The sequence below is a fragment of the Narcine bancroftii genome, chromosome 4 (genome assembly GCF_036971445.1).
Source record: "Narcine bancroftii isolate sNarBan1 chromosome 4, sNarBan1.hap1, whole genome shotgun sequence".
NCBI classification, from domain to species: Eukaryota; Metazoa; Chordata; class Chondrichthyes; order Torpediniformes; family Narcinidae; genus Narcine; species Narcine bancroftii.
This window is the reverse complement of record NC_091472.1, coordinates 92,786,471-92,803,496: the sequence shown is the minus strand read 5'-3', so window position 1 is coordinate 92,803,496 and position 17,026 is coordinate 92,786,471. Positions and strand designations below refer to the sequence as shown.

The window sequence follows — 17,026 nt, the reverse complement described above, 5'->3', positions numbered from 1 at the left end:
TTGACAAGATTTAGGATCTTATTGTGGACTTCAGAAAGTGAATGCTGAGGGACCATGCACCCATCTTCATTGACCTGATGGTGCTGGAGAAAATTAGTACCTTTAAGTGTTTGGGATTCTACATATAGAAGGACCTGTCCTGGAGCCAGTATATTGAGGCAACTGTGAGGAAGGCACACTTAGCACCTCTATTTTCTAAGATGTCTGAAGAGATTTGGCATGTCTTTGAATACTTTATCAAACTTCTATGGGTGCACTGAGGAAAGTAGAATAATGACTGTCACATAAATTGGACAATATATGTATGTACTAAAATTCTTACTTGCTACAGCTGAAAAGATATTTAATGAAAAATGACAGCCATGGTATAGATTGAAAAAGAGATAATAAATACACAAGATAAATAAATATTCATAGTTACCACTGTGCAAGAAAAAATGGTATTGCAATAGTGCAGACACTCCTTTTGATAGGCTTCTTCAGGTGCATTCTCTGTCAAGAATGTGGAAGTGGGGGGAGTCACGTGATGGAGTAGTGGCCGGTCAGGGAACTCCAGCCCTCTCTGGAAAAGTTTTTAAAAAAACACACAAAACACAAAGGCACAAACATAAAAATTAAAACAAAGTGAAAGTAAAGGTGGGAAGAAAATGGCAGCGAAGAAAGAAAAGTCGAAAGCAACGGGAAGAAGAGAAGAAGAAAGAACGTTGGAAGAAGAAGGTGAAGGCCTTATCTGTCCGAGGAGGCCCGCCACAGAGAGAGAAGCCCGCTCCCTCAGGTCAGTGGAAGTCCTGAGCTCGGGACTACAAAAATGGCTCGCGGAGCCAAGTAAAAGTGCGCAACCGTGCAAGAAAAGAAAACTCTGATGGGAGGGGGGACCAGCTGAGGAGTCGATCTTCACAGCTGAGGATGACAGCTGCAACACAAAACAGGAAGAGAACATAGAAAACAACGAGAACAAGAAAGAAGAGAGTAAAAAGAAAACAAGGAAACAACAGATGACCAACCCAGAGGAAGAAGAAGAACAACAACATAGAGAAATGGCAGAAGAAGGGAAAGGCAAGACAGTGGATATATATTTTTTTAAAGAATATATGGAATCAGTAAAAGAATGGCAATTACAAGAATTTAGTGAAATAAAAAGAAGAATTAAAAGTGCAGAAGAAAAAATGAATAGAATAGAGATGGTCATGTCAGATATAGGAAAAAGTGTGGACAATGTGGAAGAACGAGAAACAGCCGTAGAAATGGAAGTAAAGGACTTAAAAAAGAAATTAGAAGAATCTAATAAAAAAGTTAGAGACACAAGAGCTGTTAGCTCAGAAGATAGATATAATGGAAAATTATAATATAAGAAATAATATAAAGATAGTGGGCCTTAAGGAAGATGAAGAAGGCAAGAATATGAGAGAATTTAGAAAGATTGGATCCCCAGGGTCCTAGGAAGACCAGAATTACAGGAAGAAATGGAAATAGAAAGGGCACATAGAACACTAGCCCCTAAACCACAGCCACAACAAAAACCAAGATCCATTTTAGTAAAATTCCTAAGATATACAATGAGAGAAAATATATTGGAAAAAGCAATGAAGAAAATAAGAGAAGAATACAAAGGTCAAAAATTTTTTTTCTATCCAGACATAAGTTTTGAACTCCTGAAGAAGAGAAAGGAGTTTAATACAGCAAAAGTGATCCTATGGAAAAAAGGATATAAATTTATGCTAAAGTAACCTGCGGTACTTAAAATAGTTATTCCAGGGCAGCAAAACAGAGTATTCTCGAATCCGGAGGAAGCACGAAAATTTGCAGAACAACTACAAGACAGAGAGATGAAGACATGTAATGAGAGCAAAAATGACCACGAACTATGGGTGTGTGTGTGTGTATATGTATGTGTGTGTGTGTGTGTGTGTGTGTGTGTATTTGTATTTAAAGGAAAATATATAGAGTATAGATAAGAATTAATAAGGGAAAGAAAGGGAAGAGAGGAAGTAAGGAGGGAATTAAGAGAGTGACCTTTGTTATATATGAAAATTGAAATCTTTTCTGGGGGGGCTGGGTGGGGAGGAGTTACGGTCACTGCGAAATCAGTTGACGCTTGCGAGTGAATTCGCAAATCCAAATGGAGAGGGGAGATGTGGTTGCCCGACAAGGGATAAAGGGCAACTCAGGAAGGGGAGGGGATAGTGGGGTTAAAGAAATCTTAGATAGGAGAATAAGGGAAATGTTTGATGTTTTAGAAATGTTGTCTTATAAAGTGTTCAAAACAAGAAAGCAGAAATGGATAAGAAGGAAAGGTGATGATGAGGAAACGGAAAGGAAAGATAAACAAAGTATGAAATGACTATGTTGAACTATATGACTTTAAATATTAACAGAATACATAACCAAATCAAAAGGAAGAAACTGCTAAATTTACTGAAAAAAGAAAAAATTGATATAGCATTCGTGCAAGAAACACATTTAACTGAAATGAAGCACAAGAAATTAAAGAGAGATTGGGTAGGACATGTAACAGCAGCGTCATATAATTCAAAAGCTAGAGGAGTAGCTATATTAATCAGTAAAAATGTACCAATTAAAATAGAAGAGGAAATAATAGATCCAGCAGGGAGATATGTAATGATAAAATGTCAGATATATTCGGAGTTTTGGAATTTACTCAATGTATATTCACCTAACGAAGAAGATCAAAAATTCTTGCAAGATATTTTTTTGAAGATAGCAGACATGCAAGGGAACATACTAATAGGAGGGGATTTCAACCTTAATTTGGATTCAAACATGGATAAAACTGGGAAAAAAATTAACAGAAAGAACAAAGTAACCAAATTTATAATTAAATCGATGGAAGAAATGCAACTTTTGGATATATGGAGGAAACAACACCCAAAGGAAAAGGAATATTCGTATTATTTGGGTAGAAATAAAACATACTCAAAAATAGACCTATTCCTGTTATCAGCTCGTATGCAAGACAGAGTAAGAAAAACAGAATATAAAGCTAGAATATTATCGGACCACTCACCCCTGATATTGACAATAGAGTTAGAGGACATCCCTCCAAGAATGTATAGATGGAGATTAAACTCCATGCTACTTAAAAGGCAGGATTTTAGAGAATTCATTGAAAGATAAATTAAAATATACTTTGAAATAAATACGGAATCAGTAAAAGATAAGTTTATACTATGGGACGCAATGAAAGCATTCATCAGAGGGCAAATAATAAGTTATGTAACCAAGATGAAGAAGGACTACAATCAGGAAACAGAGCAGTTGGAAAGGGAAATAGTAAATATAGAAAAAGAATTAGCAATGAAGGAAGACACAACTAAAAAAAGAGAATTGGCAGATAAAAAATTAAAATATGAAACACTACAAACATATAAGGTGGAGAAGAACATAATGAAGACAAAACAGAAATATGAACTAGGAGAAAAAACGCACAAAATTCTAGCATGGCAGCTTAAGACAGAACAAACTAAGAGAATGGTATTGGCATCAAGGAAAAAAGACAAACAAATCACATATAATCCAACGGAGATTAATGAAAACTTCATAGAATTCTACGAACAATTATACCAAACTGAAAACAAAGGGAAAGAAGACAAAATAGATGAATTTTTAACTAAAATTGAACTACCAAAATTACAAATAGAGGAACAAAATAAATTAACAGAACCATTTGAAATAGTAGAAATACAAATAATAAAAAAAACTACCGAATAATAAAACACCAGGAGAGGATGGATTCCCAATAGAATTCTATAAAACATTTAAAGATTTATTAATTCCTCCCCTCCTGGAAGTAATCAACCAGATTGATAAAACACAAATCTTACCAGATTCAAGAATGCGGAAGCGGAAGCGGCCCATTGAATTGCCGTTCAGGTGGCAGCGCTAAGGGTAGCGCTGGCTTCCTGAAGGGACAGCTGCACTGGATGCACTTCTGAGCGCACTCCGGCTCCTGTCCCTTCAGGCTGTCAGGTTTGGGATGGCTGGCTGTCAGAACTTGGACAGCCGCCGCGGGCTATCAGCCCGGGGACATCTCATGAGGGACGTCCCCGCACTGATCCTCTTGCCCCTCTCTCTCCCAATGGCCCAATATGAGTCCCTACACTGTGGGGTGGCTGGCGCGGATTGTCAGGGTGGGGATGTCCCGCCCACAGCCCTATATCAGTCCCGCCCACAGCCCTATATCAGTCCCGCCCACAGCCCTATATCAGTCCCGCCCACAGCCCTATATCAGTCCCGCCCACAGCCCTATATCAGTCCCGCCCACAGCCCTATATCAGTCCCGCCCACAGCCCTATATCAGTCCCGCCCACAGCCCTATGTCAGTCCCGCCCACAGCCCTATGTCAGTCCCGCCCACAGCCCTATATCAGTCCCGCCCACAGCCCTATATCAGTCCCGCCCACAGCCCTATATCAGTCCCGCCCACAGCCCTATATCAGTCCCGCCCACAGCCCTATATCAGTCCCGCCCACAGCCCTATATCAGTCCCGCCCACAGCCCTATATCAGTCCCGCCCACAGCCCTATATCAGTCCCGCCCACAGCCCTATATCAGTCCCGCCCACAGCCCTATATCAGTCCCGCCCACAGCCCTATATCAGTCCCGCCCACAGCCCTATATCAGTCCCGCCCACAGCCCTATATCAGTCCCGCCCACAGCCCTATATCAGTCCCGCCCACAGCCCTATATCAGTCCCGCCCACAGCCCTATATCAGTCCCGCCCACAGCCCTATATCAGTCCCGCCCACAGCCCTATATCAGTCCCGCCCACAGCCCTATATCAGTCCCGCCCACAGCCCTATATCAGTCCCGCCCACAGCCCTATATCAGTCCCGCGCGGGACGTCCCCACACTGACAGCCCACACCGGCTGCCCCACAGTGTGGTGACTGATATCGGGCTGTTGGGAGAGAGTGAGGCAGCCGAATCAGTGTGGCGATGTCCCATGCTGGCCACCCCACAGTGTGGGGACTGATACGTCCCCGTGCTGACAGCTCACGCAGGCTGCCCCTGCCCTGACGTCCTGCATCAGGGAGGCAGGGGCAGCTGGGAGGGGAGCTGTCAGGCACTCACCAGTTGACTGTCATCCCCTTAGCAGCTGCTTTCAGGCGGCTGCATTCCTGTGCCGGGGGGACCTCAGTGCTCCGGCGATTATCCCTTCCGGAGGAGGGTTACAGAGTTTGCCTCACATGTGCATCCTGCGCTTTCAAGTGGTCTCCCGACAGCCACACATGGGCATAATATGCAGATTTTTGTCGGGAAATTTTGGCCACTTGAAAGTGTCTGATGTGTCAGAGTTGTCTGCGATTAATAGAACAAGGGAAGTTTAACACCTCGATAGCTGTTGGAAAGAAACTGTTCCTGTACCTTGAGGTGTTGGTCTTCAGGCTTCTGTATCTTTTACCTGAAGTTAGCATTAAACTCCTGGTTTGGAACTAGAGTATCTGGAATCACAGAAGGCTGCAGAGAGTAAAAAACCGTACTAAGTCCATCACTGACACCTTCTATCCATTGAAAAACATCTATGTGAGACGCTGCTTCAAGAAAGCAGCCACCATCATAAAGCATCCCATCACCCTGGTAACATTTCTTGCAGATATGTTCAGAGAGATGGTTCAAAATTAGTTTTCCAATAGCCATCAAGCTCTTAAGCCCTCTGGTACTACCCACACCCTAACCATAAACTTCCTTGGGACCACTAAAAGATCTGTCTGCAAGACTGAAATGTCACTTTTTTCTTGCAGTAACTGCTACTGTGAATATTTATTCATGTATTCTTTTATATTTATTAAAGTGAAATCCCCGTTATCTGGCACCTACGGAGATTGTGAATGCCAGATGTGCAAATTTTCTAGTTGTTTGAGACACACTCTTAAAATGCGTAACTCATACGTAAATACTAATGCGTAAATAAAACTGTTTAAAAGACGAAAGTGCAAAATTGTAAAGTAATTTGAAAAGTAATCAGTATTGTAGTCTTTAATTATATAACAATCACTTTAATCAGGTAATTTCCATAACTTACAAAGTTTAAATTTAAATTCGAACCCCAGTTGCTGGCTCTGTAACAGTGTTGTGCTAACCACGCTGCCGTTATTTTGTGTGGTCCAAATCCTAATGAGTTATTTGTTTATTTCTTCCAGATGAGTATTAATTTCTGACTGTGTTGAACTATTAAATAGTAATTGGAATTCCTAGTGCATTGTGTTTAGTGCAACATAATTGAAAGTTGATGAATTTGGGAGAAAATTATGCAAATATAGAAAAAGAATTAGCAAACATAGTGAATCTCTGAGCATGCTAAGTTCAGGAGGTTTATTCTGGTTCCTCTACTGATGAACACTGGTACATGTCATATGTTAGATTTCACATTTATTGTCTGAATACATACATGACATTTCATACCACCCTGAGATTCTTTTTCTGTGGGAGAGGCAGAATTACCACTTATTGGTGGAAAGAACTGTAAGCAGGTAATTAATGTAAACAAACCACTGTGCAATACAGAGAGGGTAAAGAAATCAATAAAATGCACAAGTAAGAGTTTGTCATTGAGGAGTCTGATAGAGGGGTAGTGAACCTGGTGGTGTGAGTCTTGTGTCACCTATACCTCTTTCCTGATGCCAACAGGGAGAACAGAGTGTGTGCTGGGTGCTGAGGATCCTTGATGATTGTTGCTACTCTCTGACAGCAGCATTCCCTGTAGATGTTCTTGATAGTGGGGAGGGTTTTGCCTGTGATGTCCTGGGCGGTGTCCACTACCTTTTGGAGGGCTTTACTCTCAGGGGTGTTGGTGTCCCCATACCAGACCATGATGCAGCCAGTCGGCACACTTTCCACCACACATCTGTAGAAATTTGTTAAGGTTTTTGGTGTCATACCAAGTCTCTACAAACTCCTGAAGTAGGTAGGTAAGACTCAAATGTTTTTCATTATTCATCACATTTTGAGCATTGTCAGGTTAACATGGGTAACTTTTTATCTGTTTGATGCCACACATAATTTTCAGCTATATAATTTAAATTGTCTTTTCATTGTAATTGATAATAAATTCTGGTCTTCTCTGAAATATTGCGTATTGACTATCTGATATAAGGTGAGATGTGCTGCCATTGCATTTCTACCTTTTTCTTGTATGAGCTTCTGTAGTGGCCCATAGAGTTGCTGCATGAGCTGGAGCTGCAAGGCAGCCATCAGAAGCAAGTCAGATATTGATGGAAACCCCCAATAGAATAAAGGGCAAGAAGGGCTGATATCTGAATACACTATCCACAGCTCTTCAGGCAGCCATGTTCCTATCTTCAGTGTTGTCAACATCATTAATAGGAAACGGAGCTGTTCCAAGGCAGCAGTGATAAAAATTTGCAGCCGTCTTCAGGCAAACCCATAACCACACATCCTTGCCTGGACTACTTTAATTGAGGCCCAAAAGGTCGTCTTCATCCTAAATTTATTGGCATCCATGTCATTCTTAGTAGCGAAAGCTGATCTGTTAATGTGACCGTCTATAGTGCAGTAAGAAATTTGTCACTAATGATCTTTATTTAATGTAAAGAGACTACATATTGTTTTATGTTCAGTGGAATGATTTCTGCTGAGCAGCGCAGTGGAATTATTTCTTCAAACCTCTGGGAGTAATGGATTTAACTCTCATTATTTCAAGTTCCCTATCAGAATATAGAATCAAAATGGTTATCACTATCTGAACATATAATTAAAAATGGACACGTGTTTCATTCAAAAAAAAAAAAAAAATTCTTATCATTGCTCTGTTTCCAAGGAGTACCAGTGACTTTTTCTTTTCTTTTAGGTAATTTGTACTGTTTGTCATGTTTTTGTCATAATTTCTGGAGGACTAGATATTAAAGTAGTTATCAATGGACCACCAGGAGCCTAATAGAGAATAACATTTGGGTGGTCTGTGGAATTCTGTTGACTGTGTCACCCCTTGTATACACAGATGTATTCTGCAAAGAACATGTCAGAATTCTGCTTTGCTTGTTGTCTCATGCACAACCTTTTCATCAGGAGAGCTCGGCTTTTGCCTGAGTCTCTTCAGAAAGTGGAAGAAGAGAAGAGCGTGTGATTGAGATGGTAGATCTTGTAGAACAATAAACGGAGGCCCACTAGGCGTCCTGTCAGAGGTTAAGGAATTCCTTAGATTTGTTTAAGGATCCCACTCCGCAGAATCTGTGCACAAGCAGAGAGCTGATGTGCTGTGCATATGCCATCTGTCTTTGGTATCGGTTTAGAAATGATCCGATTTCACCAGAAATTCTCTTGCTAGTACCATATTTTTATGCATATAACGTGCGCATTATATGCATTTGTTACAAACTGAGGAACCCATCATGCTATAAAATAATTTTTTTTACACATTGAAAATAAAATTGAACTTATTTGAGCAGCAACTGGTTCTAAATTAAAATTTATTTTTAATTGCTTGAATTGAAGAAAAACCAGTTTTGTAATAAATGATTTTATTTATGAAAGACAGGTATGGGAAAAATGGTAATAGGGATAACACGTGCGCAGTTTGTGGGAAAGTACCATTACTAGTGGCAACAAAGCAACGCACACAATTTATAATGGGTGTTGGAAAGTAGTAGCGGCAATAAAACAAGGTGCACAATTTATAGTAGGCGTGGGAAAGTAATAGAGGCAATGAAATGTGTACAATTTATACAAATGTGAGAAATCGTAGCAGGGATGAAACGTGCATGATCTGGGTATATACAAAATGGTAACATTCAAAATTTTGATCTTGGCAGTCTCAGGAATATCTCTGGCCTGAGTGCCATGGTATTTCGAGAAACAGGCACTGCACCTTATCAATGTTAATTGTCCAGACCTGTCCCCTGAAGGAGGACATTAACATATCATGTGCCTCTGAGACAACAGTCTCAGACAGACCTTGGAGAAGGATATCATCTATATAATTGCCGATTGACACCTCCCAAGATTAACTGTGGCAGATAGTGAGACTATGGAATGTGTATTGTCTCCTATCCCAAGCAAATACAAATTGCTCTTGTGAGTTGAAATGCAGAATACTACACCTGTATGGTATTTACGTGTGCACACTGTACGAGAATATTTTTACATTGTTTAAGATTTTCTGGGAGTTATATGCATGTGCCTGTTATGAGTTAAAATACAGTAACTTTTATTTGTGGGATGTTGTGAATTTGTTTTGGGTCCAAGGCCTTGGGTGCAATTTTCCTTCATACAAAACTTTATACTCTAAAAAACTACCATATAGATACTCTGTGTGGTCCCACCAGGCTTTGCAGAGTTGAAGTAAGACTTTCATTCTTTTATACTCTTACCATCTTGAAATAAAAACCAACATTCTGTTAAGTTTCCCAATTAGGCACTGGAATGTATATTCGTCTTTTTGAAAAATATGTATTCTTGTTCTCAATAAGCAAGTTTAGCATCAGTTATGCTATGGAGGAGTCATGATTCACAAAGATTTATATTTATGCTGCTTTGTTTTAAAATGAGTTGTCATAATTTCCTCTAAATCATTTACTGCATGGGGCAGGCTGTTAATTGCTGAGGTGTCATTCAAGGGGGTTCCTTATTACTTCTGAAATGTTCAGTTGCTGTTGGGTGAACAGAGCGGTGAAAGGCCTTCATAAAGATTTTGTAATCTTCTGAAAAGACTGTTTGTAGGATTAATATTTTAAACTCAATAAAAGTGTTTTAAAATTAAAGAAAAAGATAAAGTCTACTAATACAGAAAAATAGTATGTAATATCATACATGTTACCAATTAATATAAATATTATACAAATCCATACATGATTATTGATTGAACAAAATGAGTTACAATAGAGAAAACCTTGGTCATTACACAAAGTAATATCTGTCTAATGTGATAATATGATCTAGGATGACCAGAATTAAACCTGTATATAATCAATTAATCAAAAAAGAAAAGAAAAAAAACTTAAACTAATTCTAATTAAGTCCCTTCCCTCTAATCAAGGTTTACATTTATATATATAAAAAAAAAGATATGAATCGAATAGTGACCTTCAGAAACTAGACAGAGAATTGCCAGAGCATCCAAATTAATGAAATCTGTCAATTATGATAGTATTTCTATGAATTGGCCCCACATCCTTAGAAAATTAGATGCAACATTTTAGATAGAAAGCTTCAATTTCAAAGTTAAATATGACATTACATCATGTAACCACTGTGCATGAGTAGGTGAAGATGAATCTTTATCTTTAAAATTGCTCGTCTGGCTATCAACGTGCAAAAAGCTAAAACTTTCTCTTGCGATGCAGACACAAGTATATACGGTTCTTGAGATAATAAAAACTAAACAAGGCAATTAAAGGACATGATTCAATTTTGATCTTAAAAATCGTTGATAAAGATTGAAAGATGTTTTCTCAAAATCTTCCTAAATTGGAGCACTCCTAAAACATATGGATCAATGACACTTCAAAAATTTTGCACTTCTCACATAACTGATAGAAGCAGTGGTTCTATCTGCATAGAAACGAGATAATTTAAGTTTGAACATAGGTATCTATGTACCACCTTAAATTGTAATAAACAATGCCTTGCACAAAATGAAGAATCATTAATCAAACTAAGAGCAGAGTACCAGTTTTCTGAAAATGTTATATTGAGATCACGGTCCCAATCATTCTTAACCCCATCTATTGATTAAAAAATCATTATGTTGGCAATTTTAGGTTCTGTTGTACTCTTTTCCTTTTCTAAATTGAAGCATAATCTGATAATGAGAAATATGTGAGAATATGGGCTCAATTTAGGAAATTTTTTGATTATATTAGTTTTTCTCTTGCTTGAGATAACCATCTTTTTCAGTCTTCTGTATTAGATGCAGGCTTTAAGGAATGGTACAGATTAGGTATCAAAAGTTATAAAGAGCTTTTATTTGAGATATCTTTGCCTCCTTTGAACAATTGTTAGGTAAATTTAATCTTTCTAATAGACATTTTGTTCAGTCAAAATTACAGTATTTTCCACAAATCACAAATCATGTATTTTTAATGATTTATTGGATTTTAAATTAGCATCTTTTCAAGCAGGATTTAAATCTTAAGGTGCATATGGGTATATCACCCACCATAGGTATCCAAAGATATCCCCATCATCACCAGTTTCATCAACAACTTGATAGTCATTGTTGATTAGAAACTCCACTGGTTCAACAACATAAATATTGTAGCTACCAGAGCAGGCGCTAGGGTGGTATCCAGTTGAGAGTGACTCACCTTCTGATGCTTAAAAGCTTTTCTACCATCTTCAAGGCATGAGTCAGGAGAAATGAGAGAATATTGTTTACATGTCTCAACATATGCAGACATAGCATCCTAAGCTTATGTCTAGCCAGCACAATCCTCAATAGTCATTCCCTCACCATCAACTCCCAGTATCATTGGCTCGGCAGTGAAGCGAGTGCAGAGAACAAAGTTCTTCAGAGTCCACAAGTGACCTTTCTTTGACACATAATATCTCCTCATTTGTCAGGAAGGTTCAAGAGTGACTGCACTTCCTTAGAAGACTGAGACAGGTAAGGTTGCCAGCCACCATTCTGTCAACTTTTGTACTGGAGCTCTATTCCAGAGTGTCTATCCAGCCACATCACAGTGTGGTACGGTTGATGTAGAGCAGTGGTTTTCAAACTTTATCTTTCCACTCACATACCACTTTAAGTAATTCCTATGCCATAGGTGCTCTGTGATTATTAAGGGATTATTTTGCGGAAACTGCCAAAATGTTTGGCCTGGAAGTCAGCCTGAAGAAAACTGAGGTCCTCCATCAGCCAGCTCCCCACCATGACTACCAGCACCACCACATCTCTATCGGGCACACAAAACTCAAAACAGTCAACCAGTTTACCTATCTCGGCTGCACCATTTCATCGGATGCAAGGATAGACAACAGACTCGCCAAGGCAAATAGCGCCTTTGGAAGACTACACAAAAGAGTTTGGAAAAACAACCAACTGAAAAACCTCACAAAGATTAGCGTGTACAGAGCTGTTGTCATACCCACACTCCTGTTCGGCTCCGAATCATGGGTCCTCTACTGGCATCACCTACGGCTCCTAGAACGCTTCCACCAGCGTTGTCTCCATTCCATCCTCAACATTCATTGGAGCGACTTCATCCCTAACATCGAAGTACTCAAGATGGCAGAGGCCGACAGCATTGAATCCACACTGCTGAAAATCCAACTGCGTCACGTCTCCAGAATGGAGGACCATCGCCTTCCCAAGATCGTGTTATATGGCGAGCTCTCCACTGGCCACCGTGACAGAGGTGCACCAAAGAAGAGGTACAAGGACTGCCTAAAGAAATCTCTTGGTGCCTGCCACATTGACCACCGCCAGTGGGCTGATATCACCTCAAACCGTGCATCTTGGAGCCTCACAGTTCGGCAGGCAGCAACCTCCTTTGAAGAAGACAGCAGAGCCCACCTCACTTGACAAAAGACAAAGGAGGAAAAGCCCAACACCCAACCTCAACCAACCATTTTTATCCTGCAACTGCTGCAACCGTGCCTGCCTGTCCCGCATCGGACTTGTTAGCCACAAACGAACTGCAGTTGATGTGGACATTTACCCCTCCATAAATCTTCGTCCACGAAGCCAAGCCAAAGAGAATTTAAAATGGTAAGTGAGTGGAAAGAAAATGTTTAAAAACCACTGTTTTAATCGTATCTAATTGATTCATTATGTGCACAGTTTCTTAACTCCAAAGAAAATGGGCCAATGACCATTTTTCTCAAGCAAAATATTTCAGTAACAATTGGGTCTAGAGCAATGGTTCTTAACCTTTTTTTCCCCACTCACGTACCGCCTTGAGTAATCCACCTATGGTATAGAGATTATTTAAGGTCGTATGTGAGTGTAAAGAAAAAAATTTGAAAACCACTGATGTGGACCATTGGATCGGAGGTCAATTCACAAGATCATTAGCAACAGAGAGGATCACTGAGGTCCCTCTCCCCTTCCCCCATACCCATTGTTGTGAGCTATCAGAATTCTTGTTTGAAGAGGGCTTTCAAAATCATTGAGGATCCCTACCACCCCGCATGCAGTATATTTCAACTACTCCCGTCGGGAAAGAGATACAGGAGTATCAGAGTCAACACCACCAGGCTCAGAAACGACTTCTTCTCACAAACCCTCGAAGATTCTACTATTTATTTAACAATATTTATTTATTTTTATATAGTGTCCTTCATAATGTTTGGGTCAATGACAATTTTTCCTTTATTTGCCCCTGTGCTCTACAGTTTTTAAATTGAAATCAAACAATTCACATGTAAAGTACACATTCCAAATTTTATTCAAGGTTATTGGTATACATTTTGGTTTGACCATGTTGCAATTGCAACACATTTTATACATAGTTGCCCTATTTCAGGGCACCATAATGTTTGGGACATTTAGCTTCACAGGTGTTTGTGAGTACTCAAGTATGTTTAATTGCTTCATTGGTGCAGGTATAAGAGAGCTAGCTTGCTTCTAAGTTTTTGATCACCTTTGGAGTGATTTTTAAACATGAGGACCGGAGTTGTTCCAATGAAAGTCAAAGAAGCCATTATGAGGCTGAAAAACAAGAATAAAATAGTAAGAGACATCGACCAAACTTTAGGAATACCAAAATCATTGATTGGAACATCTTTAAAAAGAAAGAGCGTACTGTTGAGCTCAGTAATGACAAATGGACTGGTAGGCCAAGGTAGATCCCAAGTGCTGATGACAGAAGAATTCTCATTATAATGAAGAAAAATCTTAAAACACCTGTTTGACAGATCAGAAACACTCTTCAGGAGGCTGGTGTGAACGTGTAAATTACTACTATCCTCAGAAGATTTAATGAACAGGAGTACAGAGGCTACACTTCAAGATGCAAACCTCAAGTTACCCATAGAAACAGGTGGCCAGATTACAGTTTGATAAGAAGTATTTAAGAGACTACAGAATTCTGGAAAAAGGTCCTATGAACAGATGTGACTAAGATTAACCTGTATCAGAGTGATGGCAAGAGCAAGGTGTGGAAGTGTCAAGAAACTGCCAAAGGTCCAAAACAGGGGTGGGCAACCTTTTTAAAACTCACATTCCACCTTAAGTATTCCCTATGCTATAAGTGCTCTGATTGGTAAAGGTTTGCTTAAGGTGGTATGTGAGTGGGAAGGGAAAGTTGAGAACCACTCCTCTGGACCCAATTGTTTCTGAAATATTTTGCTTCAAAAAAATTGTCATTGGCCCATTTCTTTTTGAGTTATGAAACAATTTAGGTACAATTAAAACAGTGGTTTTCAAACTTTTTATTTCCACTCATATACTACCTTAAACAATCCCTTACTAATCACAGAGCACATGGCATAAGGAATACTTAAGATGGAATGTGAGTCTTAAAAAAAAATTGTATACCCCTGATTCAAAACATAACCACCTCCTCTGTGAAACATAGTGGTTGGGGTGTTATGACCTGGGCATGTATGGCTGCTACAGGTATTGGCACAGTTATCATATTTTAGGTATAATTTAGATTTATTAAAAGTGGTGACTAACAAAATATGCAGTTTTATATTGATATCCAGTAGTATAAAAATCCAGTAGTATTATAAAATTAGTTCAGTTCTTTCTCTTTTTCTTTCTGTTTTCTTTCTTTCCTTTGGTGCTTTTCTGTGGGAGGGAGTGGGTGGGGGGAGAAAAATGAAAAAAAAAGCATGTATGTTTTCTTTGACTACATTAATTTTGACATATGTATGTAATTTTGATACAAGTGTTAATAAATTTAAAAAAAAGAGAACTTCAAATTTCAAAATGTCAGCATTTCCATGGATTTGTTCTGGAGCCTTCCATGTCAATGCAATCATGAAGAAGGCTCACCAGTGGCTATATTTTGAAAGGAGTTTGAGGAGATTTTGTATGTCACTGAAGACTCTCAAACTTCTACAGATGTACCATGCAGAGCATTCTGGCTGGTCACGTCACTGTCTGATATGAAGCTTAGGACAAGAAAAAACTACGGAGGTTTGTTAACTTGGACTGTGACATCACAGGCACCAGTCTTCACTCCATTTTGAGGACATCTTCAAGAGGCAGTGTCAAGAAAGCAATTCACAGCTTCTATCCTCAAGGATCCCACCACTCTGCAACCATAGGGGAAAAAGGTACAAAAGTCTGAAGATGAGCACTCAGCGGCACAACAGCTTCTTCCCCTCTACCATCAGATTCCTGAACAATCAATGAACCAAAGACACTGCCTTATCTTGACTTTTTCTTGCACTATTTTTATTTATTTTGTAAGGTGGTTTATACAAATGTTTGCACTCTGATGTTGCTGCAAAACCACAAATTTTGTGATATGTTCATGACAATAAATTCTGTTTCTGATTATGGTTGAAATGAGGGGACTATGTATACAAAGTGCTATAATTCTACATGGTCAAACCAAAATGTACACAAATCCCTTTAATAAAATCTTCAATGTGTACTTTAATCACACATTAATTGTTTGATTACAAATTTAAAACTGGAGTACAGAGGCAAATAAAGGGGGAGGGGGGAAAGCACTGTATGTATGTAGGTACATGTACAATTGGATGATAATAAATTTAAGAAACTTAAAAGTAAAAATTTTATTGGTTGTCTTGACATGCAATTTTTTTGTTTCTCTTATGTATTTAAAAATAAGATGAAAATGTAATATGGTTGAGCAGGAAACAAGAATTAATGTTGAAAATGTTGAGAACTCAGAGAAGTTAGTATATCTGGTTCAAATGGATTACCATATATTTCAGCATATAAGGTGATTGGCTGTAGGTTGATCCCTATTTTTCAGCTAAGTTTTAAGGGCTTTATGGTATATTTGGCATATAAATCGACTCCCATTTTCCACTCTGTCTGGGCCTCCCAGAACAACCCAAACATTTTTTAAAACACCCCAAATGCAAGTAACAAAGCTGCAAAATAATTAAGTAAATAAAACCTCAGCCTACCAGGCAGCAGCAGCAATGGCCCACAGAGCTGGAGCACTGACATTGTGGTCCCGGCGGGAGCAAGAACCTTGGCTTACCAGGCAGGAGTGGTGGCGGTGACCTCCAGGTCCCAGGTAGGAGCGGTTATGGCAGTGCCCAGCGGTGGAGAGGACTTGGGGAGCAGTGGTGCTGGCATGAGGAGGTGTTTCCAGTATTGACTTGTATGTTGAATTGGCATCAATCTGTTTTTTTTTCAGTGAATTTAAGGTCTCAAAAGTTTATCTGCCATATAAGTCAACCACCACCTCCCTTTTTGAGAAGTTTTTTTAGGGTTTCACGACTTGACTTGTACGCCGAAATATATGGTATCTACAAGTTGAAATTATGAGCTGCTGGCTCAGCATCTCCAAAAAAATTACATCATATGTATAACAGCAGCATTAATTTATTCAGAATGAACTCTTATTACATCAGTGTTCTGACAACTTAAATTAATTGAAGATTTGCACAATGAATCACCAAGTCTCCATGTTTTTCAGTGAATGAACAACAACATTGTGGCATTATCTTTTGTGATGAGCATTTAGTGTTGGCGTAATGGTGTTAATTATTTTTTTGACTGATTTTGATGCACAGGGAACACAGATGGGATTCTGAAATTTTGCTTTGTGTATTTAGATTGTGCAGTAGAACTATTTGTGAGAACATAATTATGCTATTTTTTATAAACCGTTGAGTATCTATTAATGAAAGGTTGAATGAATTGAATCCTACATAGAAATTGGAATATTCTTTCTTGCTGCTACTACATTTTTATGGCAAAATCTGAACAACATTTAAACTTTCTTTCTGCCTCTTAACCTTTTGAACACCATAATAGAATATTTTCAAATGGAATGTGACTGAATTGAATTCAAATTAAATTGAGTCCATTTCCAATAAGAAATAGCAGTCATTTGACCTTTGTTTGATTTTATCTTTAGAGTACTAAATGCCTTCATAAGTTTAGGCAAGATTTTT

The 17,026-nt window shown here is 38.9% G+C and overlaps 1 protein-coding gene across 7 annotated transcripts in view; it reads left to right on the top strand.

Annotated features, from left to right (window-relative positions):
* The window catches only part of LOC138760836 (KH domain-containing RNA-binding protein QKI), a 628,685-nt gene that overhangs the window by 58,098 nt on the left and 553,561 nt on the right, over positions 1-17,026 (top strand). The window lies entirely within an intron of this gene.